The sequence below is a fragment of the Bidens hawaiensis genome, unplaced genomic scaffold (genome assembly GCF_021521415.1).
Source record: "Bidens hawaiensis isolate Kalapana, Puna unplaced genomic scaffold, B.hawaiensis_p1.1 tig00023470_1, whole genome shotgun sequence".
Classification (NCBI taxonomy): Eukaryota; Viridiplantae; Streptophyta; class Magnoliopsida; order Asterales; family Asteraceae; genus Bidens; species Bidens hawaiensis.
This window is the reverse complement of record NW_027493691.1, coordinates 213,263-224,154: the sequence shown is the minus strand read 5'-3', so window position 1 is coordinate 224,154 and position 10,892 is coordinate 213,263.

Here is a 10,892-nt window from a genome sequence, read left to right as displayed (position 1 = left end):
ACAATGGACCGTGGCCCAATAATATACAAAATGACCCGTAGGCCCAAACATATAACTTAAACAATACAAAAGACTAAATATATACAAAAATGGGACTAACAATCTCCCTCTAGTCTTTAGTATTGAAACCCGTCGATGTCGTAAATCAGGCATTCGTCCTCGGTCAGTGGAAGTTCAACAAGTCTACGCACGAACTTGTTGAAGGCTTCCACTATCCGATCGGTATTCTGACGGCCTATATCCTCGACGGTTCCCAGCGGCTTCTTGTAGAGCTTCTTCAAATCTTCAATGTGGAGTCCCATAAGCTCATGCTCGTCAAACACTCTGATCTCGTGCATACCACGGCAGTGAATAACGGCCTCGCCGGTTTTGTTATCAAATTCCCAAGCAATGAAATCTCGAAGAGTGTTGGGAAGATAAGGCTCGCCATGATAGATCTCGTGACATTCTTTGGGCGCCTTGTATCTCCACATCTTGCGAGGCTCTCCGGTAGCCGGGTCCATCTCTCTTGGGTTCCGGTATCTGCGCCCCTTATTTGGCTCGAAGTCCTTGTAGTTGACTTTCGCTTGACGCTGCAGGTAAGTCGGGACCCAACTTTCCAGCGTACTCCCAGTAGCACCAGGACCTAAAGCTTTCTGAAAGTAATTTAGATCAAGCTCAGGTAGAGTCTTCAGCTAGTGATGAGTAAGATAAATAAGATCCCCGCTATAGCGTCTGATGGCCCACACCTTATTTCGTTGATCATATCTAGCATATACGATCAGCGAGTCATCGTGATATGGATAGTTAAGCACGCGGGCAGACACACAATCTGTGACGATATGTGTCTTACGCTTCTTCTTTGGTGGTGGTGCAGGGACAGGAGCTGTTGCAGGAGTCTCTGAAGCTTGAGCAGGAGGAGTATCTAGATTTGGCGAGTAATTGATGTCATCTTTTTGTTCATTCACCGCCATTTCCTTTTCAGTTCCCTCTATGAACTCCTCAAAGCTTATACTTGCATTAATAAAGTCAGCGATTACACCTGTATTGTCTGTCGGAGAGATGAGATCTTTGTATAAGCTGTCAAGTATCGAATCATCCTCTCTGACTTTACTGGCTGAGCCGGTGTTAGCAGGGTCTTGAGTATCATGTTGAGATTGTGGAGGTGATTGAGTGTTAGCTCCACCTCCACCTCCTGCCGTCCCGGCTCCTCCATCTCCTCCACCACCGTTGCCACCATCGTCATCATCATCATCATCATCAAAACTGTCATGTACGTCATCGTTGTCGTCATTTTCTTCATCATCATCATCCTCTTCGTCTCCATCATCCTCTTCGTCTCCATCATATCCACCACCAGCGCCGCTAGATTGGCCGCCCTGTTGTACTAACCGACCAACAGTCGCCTCTCCTTCTGTCACAGCAACCGATACTCCTCACATGGCCACAGAAGGACCTGCGGCTGGTTGCGATCCACCAACTTGAGAAGTCTCACCAGACCTTCTCCAAGTTCTAAAAACAGCATCAAGCCTATCCTCCAGACCATGAAATTCGTCTTCCTGAATGCCCATTAGGTCTGAGGCCGCTTGGTATTTGCTCACCATTTCTTCATTTGTTTTGAGCTGTAGCTCATTCAGACGCTCTTGATCTTTTAATCTTTCTTTGATGGCTTCCATGTCTGATCTGAGAAATTCAAGAGAGGTGGAGGAAGCGAGTTGATTTTCCAAATCAGCAACTCGTGAGTTTGTAGCTTCCTTCTCAACATCCCACCTTGTGGCATCTTCAATTTTCTTGTTAATGCTTGTTCTGAGAGCACTAGCACTTGGTAAATTTCTTTCAAGTGTGCCCAATCGATCTCCAAGTCTAGCGTGATCGGCTCTCAAATTAGCATTCTCGGACGCCTCATGATTAATCAAAGTTTGAAGATTTTGGATGCGGGTGTGGAAGGTATTTTTCAATAACCGTTGATTTTCAGCAACTTCATCACTTGCTGCTTTTTGCTCTTCCAACACCCGTATCCTTTCCTTTAGGGCTGCCTTCTCCTTTTCGTCCTTTAGAGCCCTTTGCTTCATCTCCTTGATAAGCTTGAGGAGGGCAATCTCTCGTTCTGCTCTTTTGGCGTTTGATTCCTCCAGTGCGACGATCCTATCTAGGATAGGATCAGCGTATACTGGAGGTGTCGCAGACATCCCTCGTGAGATCGGTTTGAGAGAGATAATGGTGGGGTTGTGGTTGTTATGGGTGGTGAGGTGGTTGGCAGGGGTAGGGTGATGGCTTGGGTAGGTGAAGTAAGGACGGTTTTGCTCCATATGCTTGTAGTTTGAATTGGGGAGCTGAAAACTGAGGAAGTGAATATGGATGATGTTGGCTGTGAAGGTGGTGTTGAGGCTTGGGTAGGTTCAGGGTGAGGTTGTTGTTGAGGTGGTGAGTGTGGTGAGGAAGGTATTTGGGGTAGGAAAGTTGGAATTGGTTGGTCTGTAGGTTAGGGTTCAGGTGAGGAATCAGGTGAGTCAGGGAGTAGGGTTTTGGTTTTCTTGGCTTTGGATTTCTTTCTGGTTTTAGTTGATTTGAGGGCAGGGATTTGTATTTTCATCACATCTAAGGATTTGAGGGCTTGATCTAGGGCTTCTTTGGTAATTTTTGGTTGGTCTGTGAGCTTGTCTTGTGAGGGAGACATGACATGAGACTTGGTTGACTTCTGGGAGTCTCCATGTCTCCTCAAATGCTTTAGGGGCGGCTGGTCTTCCTCCTCCCCCTCAAGCTCTATTGTTTTGCCCTTCTCTGCTATCTTTCTCTTCAAATCGTGTTTGGTCTTTGTTCTATCTTCGGCTGGCTCATCGGACGAATCTTGACCTCCTTCAGCAACCGGATCTGCATCACCTTCTCCTTCTTCAGATGCCTCATCCCCAGCAGGCTCCGTGTCTTCAAACAATCCAAACTTGGGCCCAGGTCGTGGTCCGGTGTATTGATGACCTCTGCCCTTGGTGCTCAACAGCACGCCAAATACTGACATCTTGATCTCGTGAACGTGAAATGGCTCGGGGTAGGACTTCTTGTCTTTTGCCTTCTTGTCTCCCGGCCGTTGAATGTCTGGGATCATATCATCCAATAATAACTGCACAAATCTTGGGTACATCAACCATGTGGCCCCACTCTTGATATTTGCGAGCATGCACAAAAATATGCGTCATGAGTAATTAAACTTCTCTTTGTTGGTCAGTGCGTACATGACTTGAACCCATTCTGTGCTCATGCTGTCAAAACCGCCTCGAATATCTGTGAAGCAGTGTGTAATGATGTGGAAGAGGAATCTCCAATACGGTGACAGATGGCTCTTCTCTAAACTTTTCCATTCCGTATCATACCCCATTTGTGTAACGAATTCTTCCAACATCTTCTTATTTCCTCTTTCATATTTGTAATCAGACTGGTCGTCGATCTTTAGCACCCTTCTAATATCCTCCTCTGTGATAGTTAATTCTTGTCTGGCAACTGTCGTGGTGAAGGACATAAAATCATCAGCAATTTTGGCGAATGCCCAGAAATCTAAGATCCACTTGTAGTAGATTGCTGGATCTGCGGTGATGGCATATGAAAGGGGCGATTGCCTGAGCCCCTTGACCATAGGAGTAAAAACCTTGTCACCCTTTGCTTTAGGCAACGCTAGAGTACAAAAGTTGTTATGACCCTGAAATGTAAAAACAAAAGATCATGAGAATCATCATTAAATTAGACCAAGACAAACTAGATATTTACATGGATATTAATAATTTATACATTGGATAAGTTAGATTTAGCATTATGTACATTCTAGATATAATAAGTTAATAAGTTAACTTCAGCCAAATTACAAGTTAATAGGAAAGGTACAAAGATCAAGTTCAGATCAGTCAACAATTTCAAACAGTGTGTTTGAGATAACAGATCAGTTGCATTGTGTTTGAATTTCTGAAAAATTTTCTAAGTATGAGTTTTTCGCATGAGAAAGAGTTTCGCTTCGCATGGTCAAGCGAAGCGAAACAGAAAGTGTTTCGCTTCGCATGGTCAAGCGAAGCGAAACAGAAAGTGTTTTGCTTCGCATGGTCAAGCGAAGCGAAAGACCCTTTAAGCGAAAAACCTGTACTTAGTCCCTTTTAGTCACTTCTTACTTTACTCAAGATCGTCTTTAAGCGAATTGGGTTTCTGGAGGGTTTGAACTTGAAGCCCTTATGATTTCTAGGTCAATTTGTCCTATGAACTGATGAACAAAAACTTAAATCTACAAACTTTGTACAAATAACCCTAACACTAATAAATAATGATGATACTCAAGGTTTACAAGTCCAAAACAGATTAATCTATAACAGATGAACTAATTTCATATGAAGATCATTTATGAATTGATCCGACGTCTCATTTGAACCGTCGTTTCAATCCACAAGAACCCAGAAAATATGAAAATGAATGATTTATGAAGTTTTGATGTTATACCGAAGGTGGATACACTGGATTCAACGGCATAATTGTAATATTGAGGACCGGAGGCTTTGAAGATTTGAAGAAAACTTGAGTTTGTGTTTGAAGATTAGAGAGAGAAAGGAGAGTTAAAAGTTAAAATCTTTTGGTGAATAGTAAAAGAGATTTTAGGTTTCCCTTATATATAGGGTCAGCCTATCTCGCGATAAGGTCAAAACATCGTGAGTATTCACCGAAAAGACACTCTCAGTCCTCGGTTTTTAACAATATTTGCATTTTCAAACCCGAAAAACATTTACCCACCGAATCCAAGCACTAAATTGTTTATAAAATTTTCTTTTGTTGGTCCATAACTGTTATCATTTGCATGATCGATCTCTTTTGTCAAAACACAACATAATAAAAGATTTTTTTTTTTAAATAAAATTTAAAATTAAAAAAAATTAAAACAAACATAATAATAATATTAAATTAATTTAAATAGTACTTTCTTTGATTAATTTTCAAAGAATGATCGCAATATGGAATCATATTAATTTGCAAAGCTCTATATCGCGTTTCCATTATGAAGTTATTGTGACACAAGTTCATCATTGACTGTAGATACTGTCCTTCTTTTCAACTTGACAAGTGTTTTGATGCCAAAAGTGATACAATTTAGGTACAATTAGGCACGGTGCTCATGTGGTCCCCACTCAATCGGACATGTTACTGATTCCGTCATATCTCAGGCCTACTTTGTGTTAACATATCACCTCAACTTGACTTAAACCTTTCTTAGTTGATCACAGTACACTTATTAATAGACTGACTTACTGTACACTGTACACAATACACATGACACTTTGTGCTTTGCACACTTGACTCGATCTTAGAAAGATTAAAATAAAGCAGAAGTTCAGGCCATAACAATCAGGTCGGATAATACCATAGTATCGCGAAGAGAAAGTCCAAGGCTTGAACAAAATAAAGAAAATAAAACAAAGCAGAAGGCTCAGGGCCTTAACGATCAGATCTTGTATGACTACAAACATAGAAAGTTCAAGGCTTGAGTCGAAAATAAATGAAGAAATAAAGCAGAAGTTAAAATTCCTAGGACTGACTCTTTTTCTGACTCTTTTTCTTGATTTTTTTTTCTTTTGTGACTCTTTTGTTTTCTTTTTCTTGCTTTTCTTGACGCTTTACTTGACTCAATGAAAATTTACACTGACTTTCATAAGTCGACTGTGATCAGGTAAAGAGAGGCTTGGGTATGACATGTGTAGTTACATTTTTGCCTTCATGTATGACTACACGGAATCATGCAACCGCTTCATACTCGTATATCCACTAGCACCGGCAAGAATTTAAGTTTATATCACTTGACGCTTACTTGTTTGTCAAGCCCACCTACACATCAATGATGACCTTGGAGCCTTTTGTTCTTTTCTTTTAACGCGCTAGAGTTATTACAAACCAATGTACTATCACTTTCCATATAGTCGGATCAAATTCTCTATTCTTTTAAATATCCGACTCCCTCTAAGCAGGAGCTCCCTCTAAACGGGACAATTCCTTTTGATTTTCTTAAAAGTAAGATAATTATTTATTTTATTTTTTTTTGTAAATCAAATGATTTGTTTTTGCTTTTCTTAAGATGAATTGAAAATCTTTTTGGGACAATCCTTTTTGAATTTTCTTTAAATTATAAAAATAAAATCTTTTTGTTAAGTCAAATGACTTGGTTTTGTTTTACTGAAAGTAAATTTAAAATCTTTTTGGTGAATTAAACTTAACTCATTTTCTCCCTCTAAAAGCGTGACATATTTGAAAAAATATTTACATTTTTAAACTAAAAGATAGACAATAAAAATTTACTGAAAGGAGATCATGCCCAATGACTCAACGAGAAACAAAAATCGGGCACGACAGAAGGCTTTTGTAAAGAGATCAGCAAAGTTAAAATCAGTATGGACTCGTTTTATGTCGACAAGCTTACGATCATAACAATCACGAATAAAATGTATTCGGATGTCTATGTGCTTAGTCTTTGAGTGCTGGACCGGGTTTTTGACAATAGCAACGGCCGCCTCATTATCACATTTGATCGTTGATCCGTAGAAATTCAAACCGTAATCCAGCAGCTGATGCTGGATCCAAATCACTTGAGAGCAGCAGCTGGATGCGGCGATGTACTCGGCTTCGGCTGTGGATGTAGACACAGTGAGTTGTTTCTTGCATTGCCATGAGATCAGCCGATCTCCCAAGAATTGACATCCACCAGATGTGGATTTTCTGTCCAAGTGGCATCCTCTATAATCACTGTCGGTGTAAGCATGAAGTTCCAAAGGAGAATTATTTGGGTAACAAAGACCCAAACGTGGTCTCCCTTTCAAGTATCTGAAGATACGTTTGACAGCAGTCATGTGGGATTCTTTTGGGTTATATTGATATATGGCACACTGGCAAACAGGAAACATGATGTCCGGTCTGCTTGCAGTGAGATACATCAGGGAACCAATCATTGACCTATAAAGATGTTGATCGACTGGCTTTCCTGATGGATCAAGAGCGAGAACAGGACGAGTAGCGATTGGTGTCATAAAAGCAGTTGAGTCCTTGAATCCAAATTTCTGAACAATGTCATGAACGTACTTTTCTTGGTGAATTAAAGTCCCGTCCGTTTTTTGCTCAACCTGTAAGCCCAGGAATAAAGTCATCTCCCCTAAGGAACTCATTTCAAATCGCTTTTGCATGATCTCAGAAAACTCCTTGCACAGAGTCTCATTCGTGGACCCGAAGATAATATCATCAACATACACTTGAACAAGAATCAAATCATCCTTCACTTTCTTGACAAAAAGAGTTTGATCAACAATGCCTCTCTTGTATCCATTCTTTACTAAATGATCAGCCAGTGTGGCATACCAAGCACGAGGAGCCTGGTAAAGACCATAAAGTGCTTTGTCAAGACGGTAAACGTGGTCAGGATAATTTGGGTCTACAAAACCTGGAGGTTGGCTCACATAAATTTCTTCTTTTACTTTCCCGTACAAGAAAGCAGTCTTCACATCCATCTAATATACTTTGAAATTCATATACGACGCATAGGCCAAAAAGATACGAATTGCTTCCAATCTGGCCACAGGTGCATAAACTTCATCGTAATCAAGTCCTTCTCGTTGCCAAAAACCTTGTACGACCAATCGGGCTTTATTTCTGATGATCACCCCCTTGTCATCTTTCTTGTTACGGAACACCCATTTTGTTCCGATTGGTTTCTTGTGATTTGGTTTCTTCACCAGCTTCCAAACGTTTAGCTTCTTGAACTGCAACAGTTCTTCTTGCATTGCTTCAACCCAAGAGTTCTCCTTCAAAGCAACTCTGTAGTCCTTGGGCTCTACCTGGGAAATAAAACAGGAAAAAAGACATCTGTTTATGTTACCAGAAGTGTTGCGCGTTTGGATGCCAGCGGATGGATCGCCAATGATGTTTTTAGTCGGATGTCGACGATGGATTGGTAATTGTGGAGTGGGTTCGACACTCACGACTGGTGTTGCCTCCAGTTCAATGGTCAGGCTCTCTATGGGACAAAAGACCGTAGTCACATCGACAGCAGCATTTGGTTGGGGGTCTCTTGCATCTTCTTCTTGATCAACTAAATGTTCCTGAGCGATGGTGCTTTCCCATAGGTTGTCGTAGAAAGGTACGACAAAATCAGGAACTGATGATGAGATGGTGCTGCGAGAATTTCCAACAGGAACGGTGTCATTTTGCACATTCTCTTGAATAGCTTCCTCAGCAAATCCATGAACGTCTTCTTCATAGGAAAGTATAGGAACTGATTCAACTATACTTGGATCATGAGCTGGGGAAGTATCTATTTGGTGGGTTTGTTGATCCGCCGCTTGAATGGTCTGGTCATTTCCCACATTGTCAGCTGACATAAATGAGTCGGTGTCTGAATCATCTGCGTCTTCGACAGCGGGCATTTCGGTAGATTCTGCAGAGGTTTGCACATTGACTTCCGGGACATGTTGATTAACCTCGTGTGAACCATTGAGTGCGGGTGCGAGTGTAGCAATCTGAATATCTGTCAAACCTTTCATAACGACGTGCATCAAGATTGAATGATCAACAATTGTCGGAGATGGTGCAGAAACAACAGGAGACATCACTGGTGCAGACAGTGGTACATACATTCCTCGAAACTGCCTGAACAAACCTTCATAATCAAACATCCAATCAGGACCATTGTGTGCATCGGTAGGGTTTAGTTCTTGCCAATCGATGTTGTAGGACTCCAAAATCACTCGGGATTTCTTGTTGAACACACGATAAGCACTTTTGTTAGCGGAATAACCGACAAAGTAGCACTCATCTTCCTTTTCAGCAAACTTTAAAGTTGTGGCAACATTAGATTGAAGCACTGTGCACGGACAACCGAATGTCTTGAAGAAATTAACCCTTGGCTTGTTTCCATAAAAGACTTCATAAGGTGTCTTATTCAGTCTTTTATTCAGCAACACGCGATTCTAAGTGTAGCACGCAGTGTTAATGGCTTCCCCCCCCCCGAAGAATAAAGCGAGTTTGGAGTATGACAGCATGGTTCTTGCAGCTTCAACTAGTGTACGATTCCGTCGTTCAGCCACCCCATTTTGTTCAGGAGTGTAGGGTGCACTGAACTGATGAAGAATCCCCTTGTTGTGACAGAATTCGTTGACAGCCTTGTTGCAGAATTCCGTTCCATTGTCACTTCTGATGCACTTTACTCGTTTGTCCGTCTGATTCTCAACCAACACAATGAATCTGATAAGAAACTGAGATGTCTCATCCTTGTGACCTAGCAGAAAAGTCCAACTGAAACGCGAGTAATCATCAGTAATAACCAGACAATAGGCTTTTCGACCTATTGCCATTGGTTGAACAAGACCAAAAAGATCCATATGCAACAGTTGACGAGTGGAGTTCATGGAATTGACCATCTTAGGGCGGTGAGGGAGTTTGTGCTGTTTGCACTTAGAGCAAGATAAACATTTTTCAGCACAATGAAATGATTTTACAGGCAAGCCCCTCACATGATCACCTTTAACCAACTTATTCAAGTTCTTAAAGTTTACATGCCCTAGACGTCGATGCCATAAGGATGAGTCGTTCTCCGAGGCCTTGGACATCAAACAAGAAGCAGTACGCATGGAATAATAGCTTCTCATGTCCAGAATGTATGCGTCATTGTGCCTCGGAGTACGTAACATGATCCACTCTTCCGGGACTTTAAAACCTGGTTTAAGAATAAGACATTCATTTTCAGTGAAAAGAGTTGAAAATTTCTTATCGCAGATCTGAGAGACACTGAGTAAGTTGTGATTGAGTTGTTCCACAAGATTGACTTCGTCGAAGGTCAATGTGCCATTGGAGACCTTGCCTTGTTTCGTGATTTCTCCTTCTATGTCACCAGCAAAGGAAACATGTCCACCATCGAAGGGCTTTATATCGAACAATAGGGACTCATCTCCTGTCATATGTCGGGTACAGCCGCTGTCCAAGTACCAAATACTGTTGACAGGCCTTCCAGGCTGACCCTACATACATGAGCAGCTAGTTATTAGAAGGGTCCCGAGACGAACTTGTCTCGGGAAAAGCAAACAGAAAATCACCCAATTTTATTCTATGATGTTTGAAAATGTAATCTTTTGGAGAATCCGAATCTGAAGTGCAATCATTTGAGTAACTGGTGTTGGGATTCCCTCGGTTCTTAAAAGATTTTCTTGATTGCCTTCGTTTTGACCTGGGTTTGATTGTCAAATCTTCTTTGTTTGCTTTTGAAAATTGGTTAGAGAGGTTTTTAGAGTTTTCAGCTTCTGACCCTTTGGCTAACCGCTTCCTTTCTCTTTGTGTAAGCCAAAAAGGTTTCTTGGGTTTGTCGCTTCTTTTAATCGTTGAATCCGTCTTACTGGCTGAGGTACAAGTTTGATAAGACATTTTCTTAGTTTGAACGTTTAACTCAGCAAATGTCTGACCAAACTTGCTTGTGGCGTCTCTTTGTTGCTTATGCCAGTTCTTGCAGTGTCTCGCAAGATGAGACGGATTACCACACACAAAACAACATTTTCTTTTGTTACAATCATAGACATGTTGATCACTGAAATATGTGGGGTGAGGTGATGTGGGAGATTTAATGGCTTGAAAACCTCTACCTATGAACACATTTGAATGATTCGATGCAATGTAATTTGACTGCCTGGGTTTATGACCAGTGTAGTAATAGGTGCTATTAAATTGATCATAAGATTGAGAACTATTTCTATTAGTGGTATTCTGTGAAAATGAAGTTTTCTTTGAAGGCATATATTTACATGACGTGCTTGGTTTTTCATTTTCAAAGACAATTTCTTGTTTTCGTAAGTCCTCAAAATCATGATCAGTTGACAGACACCTAGAACTTGTTTGTTCATTAACCTCAGTCACATTTGTTTCAT